Source organism: Lutra lutra, chromosome 7 (assembly GCF_902655055.1).
Source record: "Lutra lutra chromosome 7, mLutLut1.2, whole genome shotgun sequence".
Classification (NCBI taxonomy): Eukaryota; Metazoa; Chordata; class Mammalia; order Carnivora; family Mustelidae; genus Lutra; species Lutra lutra.
The window spans coordinates 40,872,842-40,889,323 of record NC_062284.1 but is presented as its reverse complement, the minus strand read 5'-3'; positions in this window follow the sequence as shown (position 1 = coordinate 40,889,323).

Genomic DNA, 16,482 nt, shown 5'->3' with positions numbered 1-16,482 from the left:
TTCCTGCCAGAATTCCACGAAGGATTCTACACTTCATTTGGTTATGATTCTTTCATCTCTTTTTGTCTAGAATAGCGCACCAACCTTTTTTAAGTTTTATTAATGACTTTTTGAAGATCCCAGACCAGTTGTTTCATAGAACATTCTGCTTTCTTTCTGAATTTGTCTGATTGTTTCTGTGTCATGTCATTCAATTTGTTCTTCCAGCACCTGGATTTCCAGTAAACTGGAAGTTAGGTCTAAAGTCTTAATCCAATTTAGGTAAATAGTTTTGGCAAAGATGCTTGCTAGTGACTGAATGATCAGAAGAACTGAAGTGAAGTTTGATTTCTTGATTAAGGTGGTGACCTCTAGATATCTTTACTTAGAGGTATGTTTTTCCCTTTGCAATTAGTACATAGTCTATGGGGTGGTACTTCCGTACCATGACTATCCTATTTCCCAGTAATTTTCACCTAATAGTTTTTTGCTTCCTTGGTGATTCTTGCCCAAACTAGTTGTTTTATTGGGAGCTTCAAAAGCTGATTTTTCTAATTCTTCTATTTCACCTACATTTAATAGCTGCTAGTCTTCTGGAAAGAAGTTTTCTCTCTCCAAAGGCAGGGTGAATGCTTACTTCTCATGTTCTAAGCCTTAACTGAATGAGTGAGATAAATGTGTTTGTTTTTCTCTCTTCTATTCTACAATTTTTTTTAGTATTGCCATGGACTCATGGATTGTTTTGGTGTTTTGCAGTCAACTATAATAACTTTCTGATGTTCAAGTTTATATAAAGGCCACCCATCCACACTGACTTCCATGTCTTCTGGAATCTCTCCATTAGCCTTTGGGTTTCCTTGCTTTTTGGCTCAGTGTGTTCCAGGTTTCCTTATACTTTTTCCTGCCTTTGCTCTGGAACCACGCCTTTCTCCAAGCCTTGGTTCCTTTTAGTTATGAATAATAGAAATAATCTGTTGATAAATACCTCTATATATAAGATTTTCACCAGAACTGCTAGATTTGAAATTATTTTTATGATGATTGTGAACTTTTTAATTCCTTTAATATACTTGCCAAATTGCTGTGCCAAGAGGTGTTAACAATAATACACATTCTTGCTGTTGTTTGAGAATATCTATTTCACTCAATTCACACTGACATTAAGTTCTTTATATAAGTAACTCTCCTTATTACAAATAAGACTGAACAGTTTTGTGGATGTTTAGAAGTTTATTAGTTCTCATGTATTTCACCTTTATTCTATTGTGATATGTATTTGAAAGCTTAAAATTATATAATCACTTTAATCCTCTGTCTACTGTACATGTTGCAAACAACTTTTCTAGAGTGCTTTTGGTGGTTTTTTTTTTTTTACTATGTTAAATGTCTATTTTTAATTTTTAAGTGGTCTAACGTATTTACCTTTTCCTTGGTGATTTCATACATTTTTATGGGGCTTTCCCGATCTAAGAAAAGTGAAATATTTATATTTTCTTCCCATTTAAAAAATTTAAGTAAGGCTAAGTTTTCAATAATTACACTTAGTTTTCAAACCACATAGGATATATTTTTAGCCGTAGTTTGAGGTGAGGAACTAACAGTGTTTTTCCCAAAAGCTGACTTTCCTCATGCCAAAGGAGGGATAATTCATCAATTTTTTAACTAGTAAGTGACTATTCCTTCATCATATGTGTAGTTCACTATAGATATAGATATATTGCTATATATATCAGTTCATATTTATCTGTCAGTTTTTGTACCGGTACCATACTATTTTTACTGTGAAAGCTTTTAAGTACATTTTAAAATACAGGACCTTCTTTTCCTCTTAATTCTTTTTTTTTTTTTTTAACATTTTTTCCTCCGAGATGAACTTTAGAATAATTTTGTCATTTTCAGGAAAGTGTTCATTGCACTTGAAACAATTTCTCATTTTCTAAATAGAACTTTGGGATTTTGCAGTAACACTAAAAACTGCTTTGAGATGAGTTAATATACAGTAACATGAAAATGTGAAGTGATGAGCCTCTGAGCTGGAGCATGGTCAATGTCACTTGAGCTTTGTAGCATTTAGGTCTTAAAAGATTCCTGAGGTAAAGACAGTTGTCCCCTTTCATCAGCTTAAGATCAGTGTGGTTAACGCAACGATAGTTTCTAATCCAGCAGTTGAGACATGTGGTCTAATAAGTGGAATGATAGTTATGGGATAGAAGGAAATAATGTAACAAATTTGAGCTGTCCTGGAAACTGTGAGATCTGTATGACCATTGGCTGTGTGGCCACTAGATTGAGATATTTCATTTAAGGTTATGTGTTTCAGCCCAAGTAGTGTTTCCTTTTAATTGAGGTGAAACTGTCCAAAATATAACTCACACGAAGAACGCCATCATGGGTTAAGTCTGTGAATACCAAGCTATGTAATAGCGCAGATCCTTACAGTACAATACAGTGGTGAAAAGCATGTTCTTTGGCATTAGACCTTGATTTGGATCTTCACTCTGCCTCTTCCCAGCAGAGTGACCTTGGATAATAATGGTATATGTGCCTTGTAGAGTTGAGAAGATGAAATGAGTTGTAGTGTGTAGAGTACTCAGCAGTACCTGGCACATAGTAAATGCTTAATCACATCAGCTGTGTTATCCCTGCGACCAATACGGTTAGTCCTGCTGCCGTTATTACGATTGTGGCTTTGGTTATCATTCAGGATGGAGATGACTGAGAGCTCCTTGGGGGCCCTTCCTCTCTGTTGTATTTCCATATGGAATCTCAGTTACAGTCAGGTCAAAGATTCTACTGACTGCTTTATCCCGCTGATAGGTGGTGAGTTTTTCTGTAACAGAGAGTTGATACCAACTACTTGTGCCCACTATGGGAAGACATACAATGCCAGTATAATACCCATTAAATAAGCCAGAGAAGGGGAAATGGCATCATGTCAGAGTTCATGTCAGAGTTCTAAGACCAAAGCAATTAAAGACAAAAATAAAGACAAGAATCCCCATTCATTCTTAGACCTTCCCAAGAAGGTACTTTCAATCTAAGACTAAGTGTAACTGAAGTCAAAGCACTAACTTACATTTTTGCCTATTTGAAATGGTGCTCTTCTCTTGACATTAAGAGATAATGTTTCTATTCTTTCTCCTAAAATGAAATTAGGTCTGATTACCATCCTTATAATATAGCCTTTACAACAGAGAACAGCCTTTTAAAGATTCAGCCTCTAATTTAAATGTGACATTATAGAGCTGTCTGGGCATTGGGGTAATTCTTTCAGACATCTCAAAGTGGAGCATATAGGGTCATTAATCAGCAGCTCAATATTTTATTCATATACTGGCTGGGAAAAAGCAGGAGCAATATTGGGATCCAAGATGAGGAAGGAATGATTAGTAATATCGTGAGTCAAAATAATCAGGTCTTTAAGTGAATAAGGGATGTTAAACAGCATGGCCAAGAAGTTAGACTTCCTAAGAAAAAGCAGTTGTAGGTCGAATTAGTGAAAAACACTAAGCTACAATCCAAGTTATAGTTGGAGAGGATCCTACTTCTAGAGCAGGTTAAATCTACAAACTGATTACAAGAAGGTGGTTAGAGTCTCCATAAGGCACCACAAGTAGCCCAAGATACCAAGTGGACTCTTGAATCTCTCCGTTCTCTCCTCTCCCTCCTATTGCCAATGCCTTTGTTCAGGTCTTATTTATTTCTCATCTCACACCTGACAAACACCTCAATACTAGTCTGCCTTCATCTTGGCTTCCTCATCCTATTCCCCTTTCCTCTTAGCTGAAGGGACTATCTTTCAAAAACCCAAAGACCTGTTAAAGTCTTCTGTGCCTTTTCACTGTTTAGGATTTGTTAGCTTTTCTTTTTTCTTTTTCTTTTTTTTTTTTAAGATTTTATTTATTTATTTGAGAGAAAGACAGTGAGAGAGAGCATGAGAAGGGAGAAGGTCAGAGGGAGAAGCAGACTCCCCATGGAACAGGGAGCCTGATGCGGGACTTGATCCCAGGACCCTGGGATCATGACCTGAGCCAAAGGCAGTCGCTTAACCAACTGAGCCACCCAGATGCCCTGTTAGCTTTTCTAATACTTATGTTATACCTCGATAAAAAAAAAAAAGATGGGAAGGAAGTAGCCATGTTGAGCGGGTCTGGGGAGCATCCAAGTGGCAGGGCCTACAAGCTCTAAGACGCCGAGTGAGAACTTGCATGATTATGTTAAGGGGCAGAACCAGGCCACTGTGGCGGAGTGTAGTGAGCAAGGAGAAGGACAGACAGAGAAGGGAGCACAAAGGTAGGCAGGATACATGAGAGTTTGCACTGTATTCTTTGTGAAATGGATCCCCACTGGAGAAGTTTTTAAGGCAGGGAAGAAAAATAGGGGCCAGAAATGAGGCAGGAAGACAGGTTAGGAAGCCACAACAGGGTTCCACGTGAGAGGTGGTGGCACCCTGAACTAGCACCCATTCCCCAAAGTGTGTTTATCCATTGAATCCCTGATGGCCATTAGGTTGTTCCCAGCTGGGAGTTATTGCAAGACCTGCTGCTAGGGATATCATTGTACTGCCACTGGGGGCACCGATATATGCATTTCTGTTGAATATATATACCCCGCTGTAGAGTTACTGGGTCAAAGACTGTAGCAGATACTGACACTAACATTAACTTTATTACCTTTGTTACCTTGGCACACTGGGAGGTGCTTACTGAAAACATACGCTTCTCTCTACCGGGGAACTTTTGTTTAACCACAGTTGCATATTTGGCCCACATGAGCCTGAAGTGACAGAAAAGTAATGCCCCCCTGCTGGGCACTGAATGTTTGCACTTCCCCACAATTCATATGTTGAAACCCTACCCCTCAATGTGATGGCATCTGGAGGTGGGGACTTTGGGAGGTAATTAGGTCTGCGAGGGGAGCTCCTGTGACTGGGATTAGTGCCCTTAGAAGAAAACACACAGGAGAGATGATCAGTCTTTTCTCTCAGCCATGCTAGGACGCAGTGAGAAGGTAGCTGCTGTAAACCAACATGAGGGTCCTCATTACAGCCCCATTGCACTGGCACCCTGACCCCAGACTTGCAGCCTCCAGCACAATGAGAAATAAACGTCTGTGGTTTAAGCCATCCAGTCTGGCCACCTCAATATAGCAGTACAACTGAGACACTCCTGGAAGCAGTTCTCAATAGACAGATGGTGGGTTCCTTAATCCTTATTTGGGAAAACTCTAGGCTTGTTCTACGCGGTCTCTCAGAGTTCCCCAGCAAAACGGATACCTGTAACCACTGTAGTAACTGACATGATAAGTCACCTTGCTGACTTTATTACCTTCCCTCTTATAACTTTCAAATTCCCTACTAGCATTTCGATGTCCCTTCTAGGCCTGGCCACCTTGATTGCTCTTGATACTTTAAAATAACCAGTTTTGTTTGTTTTTAATTTTATCCAGCTTTCCTAAGGATAAGGGCCAGTCTGGTACACACTACTCACTTGTGGTCATAACAGTAGGACCACTGTTATAGGTCCTATGGTAGGACTGTTTCTATTATATAACCCAGTTTGCTTGGGAGTCTTCAACCAACTACCTGAATTGGCTCTCCCATCTAGAATTGTCAACAGTGAAGGGCGGAGACAAGCTAGAAAAGTAGGATAAGAATTTGTCATGGTGTACCTAAAAGGTACACTGATGAAGGTCAACCCACTCAAAATTCTATTAATGCTTAAATAGGGCTACAATGGCAAGCAATTGTAGGGCTTAGATAGGGCTTCAATGGCAAGCCATTAGACAGCCTTTGCCATCAGATTTTCGGTAAAGCACTGATATGTTTTTATACCTGTTGTCTTGCATTGGAAAAAAATACTATATAACAACATGCTAAAACTAATTTGTTTACAGACATTTCTTACCTGGATAACACCATTTTTTAAAGAATACTCTTCTAGATCCAAGTGTTTTCCCTCATAATTTATTTTCTTTCCATTGAGCTTAAAGACTACCTTTAATACACTGGAACACTTTCTATAAACGTGCCTTATTTTCTCTCCTTTTGCCTCCCTCTTCTCTTTCCTGAAAAGCAAAACCTGGGTAATTTATTACATTTGAATTAAAAATTTAACCAAAACCAGACTGTACTATAAAAAGAGGATCTTTTAGAAGATGATGATATTTCATTTACTTGGTTCTTAAAATTGATTTTAAAAAAGGTATTTAAAAATAAAACATTAAAAATATTTATTTAGCATCTACCATATGTTGGCAACTGAAGGTACAGTAGAGAACAAAGCAGACAAAAAAAAAAAATCCTACCCTCATGAGAGTTACATTTCAGTAGGAGGAAACAGAAAAAAACAAAAAGTAAACTATATAAAATGTCAAATGAGGGTAAGTGCTCTGAAAACAGGGAGAAAGTAGTTTCTTTCCATTAATCAAGCCAAATCCCCCTTGAAGAGGTAGATAATCCCAATGGTGTCCGTTCCAAGCTAGGAAAGTTCCAGTATCTAAACCAAGAGTGGCGTTTCTCCAAGGATATTTAGTTACAGAGCTGAGGAGACCTAGAATCATCTTTGGGAGGAGTTACTGTGCTATGTATCAGGTCCAAAGAGGAAAGAGAGAATAAAACCAGGGAAAGAAGAGTCAAGTTAGGAGCTGCAGAGCAGAGGCAGGGCTGAGTCAGGTGTAAGGAGTATGTCTTGAGAGCAGGTCAGAACCAAGGTCAGGAGGGAGGAGCATGGGAAACGTGAGTTCCATGGTACAAGCAGAGGACATTCCTAGTGGGCTAACAAAGTCATGCAGGCCCGGCAGAATTGATATCCAGTACTTGCTTCTAGATTGTGGACTAAGAAAGACACTTGCTAAGAGCTCTCTTCATGACACATATTTTATCTCAGACCTCATTTGCTACCATTTCTTCTTGTGGGAGAATGCCACAGAAATGATTTTAAAATATGATTTTGATTTACATTTGAACATAGAGCGGGTCTACTGCCCCAGGAGCACAAGGACTCTAGAAGGATGAGGAGGCCATAATTTGACTGAGGGCCCATTGAGTCGCCTGAGTCCCTCTTCCCCTGTCTAGCTCTTTCTTCTCCCCTACTCCATGCTCGGGGTGGAGCACATCTCTTCTGCCAGCTTTTGTTAATGTCCTATTATTTACCTGAATTACATTTTTGTAACAAAGGAGTTTGTAATTTTATTTATACCTATGAAGATCTTTCCAGGGACTATGTCTCATTGCTGAGCAGCTTTTACTACATCCCTGCTTGAGGAGAAAGTGTAGTGCAGTGCTCCTGCCAAGAGCTCATTCTTGTGTTCATATAGTCATTGTACAGAGCTCGTGGCTGCTTCGTTATTTCTTAACTAGGAGCCATTACATAAAGTGTCCCTGAATCAACGTAAGTTATCAGTTGTGGAAAGGCCAGAAGCCATTTGACGCAATCACGATTTTCCTTAGACATTTCTTAATAATACCTGATGGAATCACATAACTGAAGATATCCATTCGTTTCAGTATGTGGGTAAACAGTTTGTCATTAAACTTACCTTTGAACCGTAAATTTCCCTTATTTCAAAAGACTTGCAGCTCATCTAAAAATTGGTGATACTAATGTGCATGTGTGTATCTCAGCGCCCACATGTATTTGTGACTTAAATGGAAGAAGTCTTACTAATTTTGATGCCACAGAAGAGCAAAATTTTATCTAAATTTATACCTTTTGAATGTATTTACCACAAGGCATAGAGAGTGCATGATGGTTTTCTTTCTTGATTTGCCCATATTTGTGATGGATGCTAACTTACTAAATGTGTGATATAAAAGTAGCCTATCGTGTTCCACCACTTGCTATTATCCCTTCCCTTTTCTGCAAAGGTACTATTGGCTGGAAGAAAACGTTTTGGTTAGCTTTCTAGGAAAGTAGTCTTCCCCTGTATAGTTTTTCTAGAAAAACGGTTTTATAATCATAATGGAAAAGGGCAGGTTGAATCAAGGTAAACGAATCTGAAATTGGGCACACCTGCCTGCCATCGCTGTTCCTTCAACTGAGTGCTGCACATCATGGGCTCTGTCTGTGAGAGAAAAATCCCGGCGCTTGGTGTCCTTGCATGACATGGAGTTTTGCATGTAGATCAATTTAAAATGTACCTCTTGTTTACATAATTTGCATAATTCTAAAAGATAATGTTGCCAAACTTTGGAAATGTTAATGTTCAAACTGAAAATCTCCACTACATGTAACTTTCTTCCTCTGGATCAGTACGTGGCTTATAATCCCAGCCAGTGGTTTGATCTGTTCCAGTGTCAACTGCCATGTGCTCTGCTTCAAGGGGGAACTAGTCTTTTGTGAATTTTTTGTACATAAGTATTTGTTACAAATATTTTAGCAAATGCTTTCTATTTCTCTTGCTTGTGCATATCTTGGCTGGCGTTACAGAAAAATAGTGCAAGCATTATTTCCTTACTGGGGAATGAGGGTTTTTTTTTTCCTTTCCTTTTTTTTTTTTTTTTTTTAGTGTGGGTGGGGGGGCGGTTTATGTTGAATGTTTAGTTTTTCTTCTGCATGAAATGTCATGTTGTGGGATCTTTAGAAAACTTCATACTGTATGAATAAGAAAATAAAATATTTGAAACTTGAAAAAAAAAAAAAAAAAAGAGGAGGAACTCTCTCCTCTTTCAGACAAACAAAGGAAGCCAAAGAAGGGTGTAATCTCAGGCAGATCCCCACACAGGATAGCTCTGCCTGATTCTTCTGGAGAAGTCTAGAATGTAAGTTGTCCCAATCTGAGGTGAGGGAAGTGAAGTTTTTATGCCTCTATCTATCAGTTGTGGTAAAGTGCTGCCTGGAAGGGCCCAAGTCACTAGACAGTGTTGCCTTCAGATGGAAGCGTGGTGGGCTGAGGGCCGTCTCCCCAGACAATAGCTAAAGGTGCAGGCTATTGGGATTGAAAACCTAACACCCAGGAAAGGGCTTGCTCACTCTCTCTCTCTCTCTCTCTCTCTCACACTCACACACACACACACACACACACACACACTCAGTATAAAAAAGAATCTGAGGCATTCTGGTCAGAACAGCAATAATTTCTACTACCATTAATCTTCTGCTTAAAAATTGGGTTCAAGGGGCGCCTGAGTGGCTCAGTGGGTTAAAGCCTCTGCCTTCGGCTCAGGTCATGATCCCAGAGTCCTGGGATCGAGCCCCGCATCGGGCTCTCTGCTCGGCAGGGAGCCTGCTTCCTCCTCTCTCTCTCTGCCTGCCTCTCTGCCTACTTGTGATTTCTGTCAGTCAAATAAATAAATAAAATCTTTAAAAATTGGGTTCAAGAAGTTCTACTGCTAAAACCAACACATGCGTTGTTTTGGTTTAAATACTTCCCGATCATCCTCTACAAGGGAACATATCATGTCTTCGAGCAGAGGTGATGATCCTCTTAACAGACAACTCAGATAAATAGTTTGGTCCTGAACAAGAAAAAGTCACTGTAGATATCATCCCCTGGAGATGGTTAAGAGCTGGCAACATAAATTTACAGGTGATCCTATAAAAGTCACCCCCCTTTTCTTCCTTAGTGGAGAGGACTTAGTATAATTATTTCTAGTAGTACTTTTTGCATGTGCCTCTTTCCTTTCTTTCTCTGATGGGTTGAGGGAACAGAAGGTATGGGCAGAAATAAGTTACTTCTTCACAGATTTAGGCAGGCCTGTCTTCCGTTGGTGATAAACCCCTTGAATTCGAGGATAACTGAATATCCCTAGTTCATTCTTGTCCCCATTCCCGACTTCATTAGATAGTTTCTACTAGCCATGAGCATGCCAGCAAAAACAGACACAACCCTATATAGCTTATGAACATTCACTTAACAAATGCACACAGTGAGGTTCAACACCTGCACAGCCAAGACTTTCCCCTCGGCCACTGGCTCTAGCAAATTCTGCCCAGGAACATGTCTGTCTAAAACCGCATCTGCTCCCGTCTGTTTGGTGTTTGGATTTCATTTTGAACAGTGCCTATAAGTATCAGGGCATGTGATGGATGGCGGAAGCATCTAGAGAGGGACAGGGCCAATTGGCCAGGCCTGAATAATAGTCTCCATTCTTAGAACCATAGTTCAGCTCTCACAGACCTCTCCTTCCCTCTGTTTTCATTTCCAACTAAGCTGCTTTTCTTTCCCTTTTTTTCAACATTCATGGAATGATGGCCCTGCTATACAGACCTGTCATAAAAACTGCTCTATGAAATATTGAATATCCATCTTATTTACAGATTGCCTGCTGAAATATCTCTGTGGGTGCAAGGTGATTTAGTTGGCTGACGTATTTAGATCCTTTGCTAGAAGTGATTGGCAAACTGGATCTTCACTGAGATTTCTCTCACTAATACTTTGATATAAGAGGTAATTCTTATTTCTGATTCCTGAGCAAATTGAACCTCATTTTGTAAAGGTGACTGGATACATCTGGGTGTAATGAGTTTAACCAGGAAGATAAAATCATTTTATACATAGATGTCAAAGTTTCCAAAAACAAGGAGAGAGGGAGATTAATTGAGAGTTGCATCTTGGAATGACAAAATGCAGCTGTTGTTGACATCTGCAAAGCCAGCTGTTGGCACTAAACTAGACTTACTATGCATGGAGAGTGCTGTCTGTTCACTTCTGATGGAATAAGGGTGCAGTCAGCATACCCACTCAGTGAGCACCAAAGCATTGATTGGAGAGAAGAATGATTTAACCATTATGCAAGTCCTCTTTTTCTCTCAACATATGATCCAACTTAATCTGGACTATGGGCTGAAATACATACAGAAGTGTTTTAGAATCGTGCCTTATTTGCTCTTAACATTACCCCCATAGGAAAAAACCTCTCCTTCCTTCCCACCTCCCACCGCAACCACCACTGTACTTTTGACAGATTCATGCCCCTAGCTGAAAACTCAGAATTTAATCCTTTACCAGCTTGAGGATAAGACCACCTATGGTGACCAGCGTGCTTTTTCATTGACCACGCACTTCCACAGGGATTTTCACATAGGACTCTCATCGTACATTTATGAGGCTCCTTGGCTTGTCATCCCTTCACTCAGATGAAGAGACAGATTCAGGATGGGTACGACAAGGGAGGTGACTTGCCCTCAGTCCAGGAGGAAGTGGCAGAGCTGAGGTGGGGACCCAGGACTCCCAACAGCCCAGACCCCCCTTCCTGCTAACAACTCGTCTTGCATTTGGAAGTTATTTTTCTTGTGCTAGGAAAGGAAAGATCCTGGTAATAAGTAAGCATACGAATTAAGGTTAAATTGGGAACCAAGTCCTACATTGTCTTTTGTGTAGAACGTTGCCCTGAGGTGGAAGAATCTGGAATTCCTTGCTTTGTGATTAAAGCTATGAAGCCTAGCAATGAGATAGTTTTGCTGCCTCATTACCCTAAATATGAAGTTGCACATTCCATATCTCCCAGTTTTCCCTCAATTTTTTTTTTTTTGTTGTTATTCACTGATCAATGCGGTCATGTTGTCTTGTGACATTTTCAGTTTCAAAACAGAGCAATTTTAATACAGGGCAGCATGTGTTAGATGCAAGTGGCTCCAAAACAAAAGGCAAGAACTCAGGGAATTTGCCTTCCACATTTCACATCCCCAAGTAAGGGTGTTTCCAGTCTCTCATCACCTGCAGTCAGGCTTGTCTAGGTGAGTTCAGTTGCCCCAAATTGCAGGACTTGAGTAGTCTGGTGGGTGGCCCATATGTTTCTGGCTGCCTAGCTGTGCCTCCTTGATGTGGATTTAGAAATTCTGTGTTTACATTCATTCTGGAGAGAGGGAAGTAAGGGAGGAGGGTGGGAGGGAGGGAAATCTTGCATAATCAACTACAGACACTGTAGAAACCTGTAGCATGACTGTAGAGATTCCACACCTTCCTGCTCAAAACTGTAATTACTCCTAACTGTCCCATGTATCTCCAATTTCCAAGTTTGAGAATGTCAAGGATTGCAAGTCAATCTCCTCAATTCCCAATCCTCCAGAACTACACTGTCTTTGAGAAGACTGATCTTAGAGACAGGATCATGGACAGAGACAAACCATGTTTTCTGTACCAATAGTTGGAGCTCCTTGTTATGGGATATTTGAAACTGTACGTCTTATAGAAATCCAGGAAGCATGGACCATAACTGTAGTATGTGACTCCGTATGTATGTATATATGTATATATACATATATGTACATACATATATGTACACACACTATATACATAATACATATATACACATATACACACTATATAAAAATATATATACATGTACTATATAATCAGTATAGATAGTTCATCCTTTGGAATACATCCTACAGGTATAATTCCATTTGTAATGATAGAACTTATCTGAAAAGCAAATCTATTTTGAGTTTGCAATTTCAAACTCTCTTATCCAAGCCACCAGGTCCTCCAGTAGAAGGGAGAGGTTGGATGATAATGCAGGTATTAATAATAAACAGCTTTGGGCGCCTGGGTGGCTCAGTGGGTTAAGCCTCTGCCTTCAGCTCAGGTCATGATATCAGAGTCCTGGGATCGAGTCCCGCATCGGGCTCTTTGCTCAGCGGAGAGCCTGCTTCCCCCTCTCTCTCTGCTTGCCTCTCTGCCTACTTGTGATTTCTCTCTCTGTGTGTCAAATAAATAAAATCTTTTTAAAAAATAATAATAAACAGTTATAATTGATAGACTGTTTTCTGTGTGCTGTGGACTGTGCTCTGAGCTTTTCATGTAGATCTCATTTAGTCTTCAGAACAACCCTAAATGGTGTCCTCCTTCCTTCATCCTTTTTTTAAATTGTGAAAGATATTGAAGTGGGCTCATGGGTGAGGAAAATGTACCTTGGGGACAGTAAAGAACTTGCCCATAGTGTCACAGTTAGACCCAAGTGAATCCTGGTGCTACCATGTACTCTCTTGATTGAGTCAGGCCATCTAACCAGTAAACTTGGCTCTCTCAAAAACAGTTTCTGGTACAGTGAATAGGAGAGAAGAAATATATTTATTCCTCATGGGGTGGGGATCCAGGAGGGTGATAGTCTCCCAGTAGAATCTGACCAAGAATTTCATGGCCAGTATTGAAACAATGACTGTGAAATTTGTTCAGTATTCCAACAGCAGGACTCCCAGTGAAGTCATTGTTCAGATATCTTCTTTCAAATTAAATTGCAGCTCTCTGAAAAAAAGCCTCTTTGCTCCCACTGTTTCTCCTGGCAGCCCCAAATGTGTTGGCCAAGTGTATAGCCTGTTGAGGAAACTGCACAGGACTGAGAACAGAATGTTTCTAGGATTCTCAAGGATGCTTACTCCTCTTGAGTTAGACAAAAATTATTCTTATTTGATAGCTCAGCTTTAAAACTGGCAAGTCAGGGGCGCCTGGGTGGCTCAATGGGTTGGGGCCTCTGCCTTCTGCTCAGGTCATGGTCCTGGGGTCCTGGGATCGAGCCCCACATTGGGCTCTCTGCTCAGCGGGGAGCCTGCTTCTCCCTCTCCCTCTGCCTGCCTCTCTGCCTATTTGTGATCTCTCTGTCAAATAAATAAATAAAATCTTTTAAAAAATTATTTTAAAAAAACACCAAAAACTGGCAAGTCAGAGGGAAGTTGGGCCTCCCTGGACTGAATGGAGGCAGTTGGGTAATGGCATCTTCATTAATCTCATCCCTTCTGGCCACATCCTATACCTATTATCATAGAGGGCATCATGAGCAAAACAGTGGGCGAATTAATTCATCTTAGGGGTGTCCTGTCAATTATGCTGGCTAATTATGGAATCAGATGATAGGGGGCTGAGTGGAGTCTCCTGGGATAGGAGATTCCTGGATTTCTGCCTCCCTTCATTCTCACAGTCAGAGGCCAGCTAGAACCATCTCTCTCTCCTTTCCAATCTTCTCCCACCACTTTGCCTACACACTTCTACTACTCATTGTTTTTACTGGATAAGAGAAAATTTAAATTTGAAATGTGCAAAGGAGACCATTTTATGTTTTTTGTTTTGTTTTGTTTTGTTTTTGGTCAGAGAGAGAGGGAGAGAGAGCAAGCACAGGCAGAGGCAGAGGGAGAAGTAGGCTCCCCGCCAAGCAAGGAGCCCGATGTGGGACTCGATCCCAGGATGCTGGGATCATGACCTGAGCCGAAGGCAGCTGCTTAACCAACTGAGCCACCCAGGTGTCCCCCATTTTATGTTTGATAAAAAGGTGATAGCTCCATGCCCAAAAGTGACCTGAGACTAATGTGTGTTCCAGCCAGAGATACTTGGATTCCTTTCACAAGTGTCTTACAGACCACTGGGGCACCCATTTGGGGTTTTTTCAAAGCTGTGTGTGAGGTGACTTGAAATAATCTGTTATAACTTATGGGCTCATTGTGAAGATCAAGTGACCTAATACAGGTACAGGTGAGGACAGTGCCAGTCACATATGAAGTGATCAGTCAGTGTTAGCTATTGATAATGTCAACCACTGGGGACGTGGGTGGTTCAGTCAGTTAAGTGTCTGCCTTTGGCTTAGGTCATGAACTCAGGGTCCTGGAATTGGTCACCATGTTGAGCTCCCTGCTTAATGGGGAGTCTGCTTCTCCCTCTCCCTCTGCTCCACCTGTTCATATTATCTCTCTCACAAATAAATGCATAAAATATTTTTAAAACATGTCAACCATCCTATTATCTTCAGTTTACTGAGAGGGAAACTGAGGCCTGGAAATAGAAAGCGACCTTCTCAAAATCACATGGAAAGCCAGTGGCAGGGTTGGAACTAGAATCCCAGACTTATGGTTCTGTTTACATGGTATTCATAAATCAACAACTGTTTATTAAGTTTTTTTTCTGTGCCAGATCCTGGCTGAGGATACAAAAGTAGAAAAGAAACAAAAAGATGGTGGAAAAACCTAGCAGGAGCTTCTTGTTTATGCAGAGGGGAAGTATGACCCACGTACGTCATATGGGTGACAACCAGCTGGGGTCTAAAGGTGGCTTTCAAGTTGTCTAGGTGGTTTTGAAATTTCCACTGAGTAAAGTCAATAGTAGTGGCTCCTGATACCAACTTTTTAAAATTTATTTTTAAATAGTAAATGTTTTAAATTTTGTACAAATTTTTGAATATTTATGTAATTCTCATGTTCAAGCATTGTTATTTATTTATTTATTTATTTTAAAGTTTTTATTTATTTATTTGACAGAGAAAGATCACAAGTAGGCAGAGAGGCAGGCAGAGAGAGAGGAGGAAACAGGCTCCCCGCTGAGCAGAGAGCCCGATGCGGGGCTCGATCCCAGGACCCTGAGATCATGACCTGAGCCAAAGGCAGAGGCTTTAACCCACTGAGCCACCCAGGCGCCCCTCAAGCATTGTTTTTTTAAAGGAGATTGCATGGTGCGGGTAACATTCGGCCAGCCCACTCCTCCCAACAGTGATCCTTGTAGAAACTTGCCATACATCCATCACTGCTCCTCCCATATGGTCCATTTCATTTCTCAAGATGCCCTCTGAGAGGATGCTGGGGGCCAGCTTTGTGTTCTTAAGTAAGCATCCTTTCCTCCTTCCTTCCTTCCTTCCTCCCTCCGTCCGTCTGTCCTTCCTGCCCTTCTTTACTTATCTTTCATTCCTCTCTCCTCTTTCTTCTCCTTCCCTCCCTTCCTTCATTTCCTTCCTTCCTTTTTTTCTATGATTAAAAGCCCCCATTTAATGAGCCAGGACTTTGATTAATCAGAATCACCTTTGAAACAGGATTATACATTCCATCAAGCAAGACTAGCCTGACATGGATCTGGAAATCTAAATTTCCCCAAATTATTAACAAGAAAACTTGGTGAGATACTAGAGCGGTTGAGGCATTTGAATTCCACTGTCCTTTTTTTGGAAAGAGGCATAAATTTTCCTGGCATGGGTCTTCCATAGGGTACGCTGTTGAAAATTAGGAAAGATGTCACCTTCACATTGAGAATCTGAAATTAAGAACACGAGGAAAGTGTTCCAGCCACAGATGGGGGAGGGAGAATTGAATTTATAGAGAGGGAAGCTGTTGTTGGACAGGTTGTGCCTGGCTGAGGTGAACATGTTCCTTTGGCTTCCTTTATTCTCTCTTGCAGCCTTTCCATAGGGCTGGAGCTCTCTGCTGGGATTTATAAATCCTTTTCTCCGGAGTTTGTCTCCACTGGGCTGAGCAGATAGAACTAGTTTACTGAAGAGGTGTTTAAAGGGAGAGCAATCTTCATTCGCTCATTCATTTCTTCATTGAGTACTTATTGGGTGTCATGAGTCAGCAGTGTTAGGAGCAGCCCATGGCTCTATTAAAGGGACTCCCCGAGAGATGAACACGAGGGGTGGTTTACAGAGGCTACAACAATCCCACTAGCTCATCCCACTGAATGCTGCCTCTGCACTGTGGGTATATGATGACATCGCTTACCTGTAATGTCACGAGGCCATCCACCAGCCCTCGGCCCTTGCTCCTCACAACCTGATCCACCCTCTTGAATCTTGCTTGCCCATATGGTGCT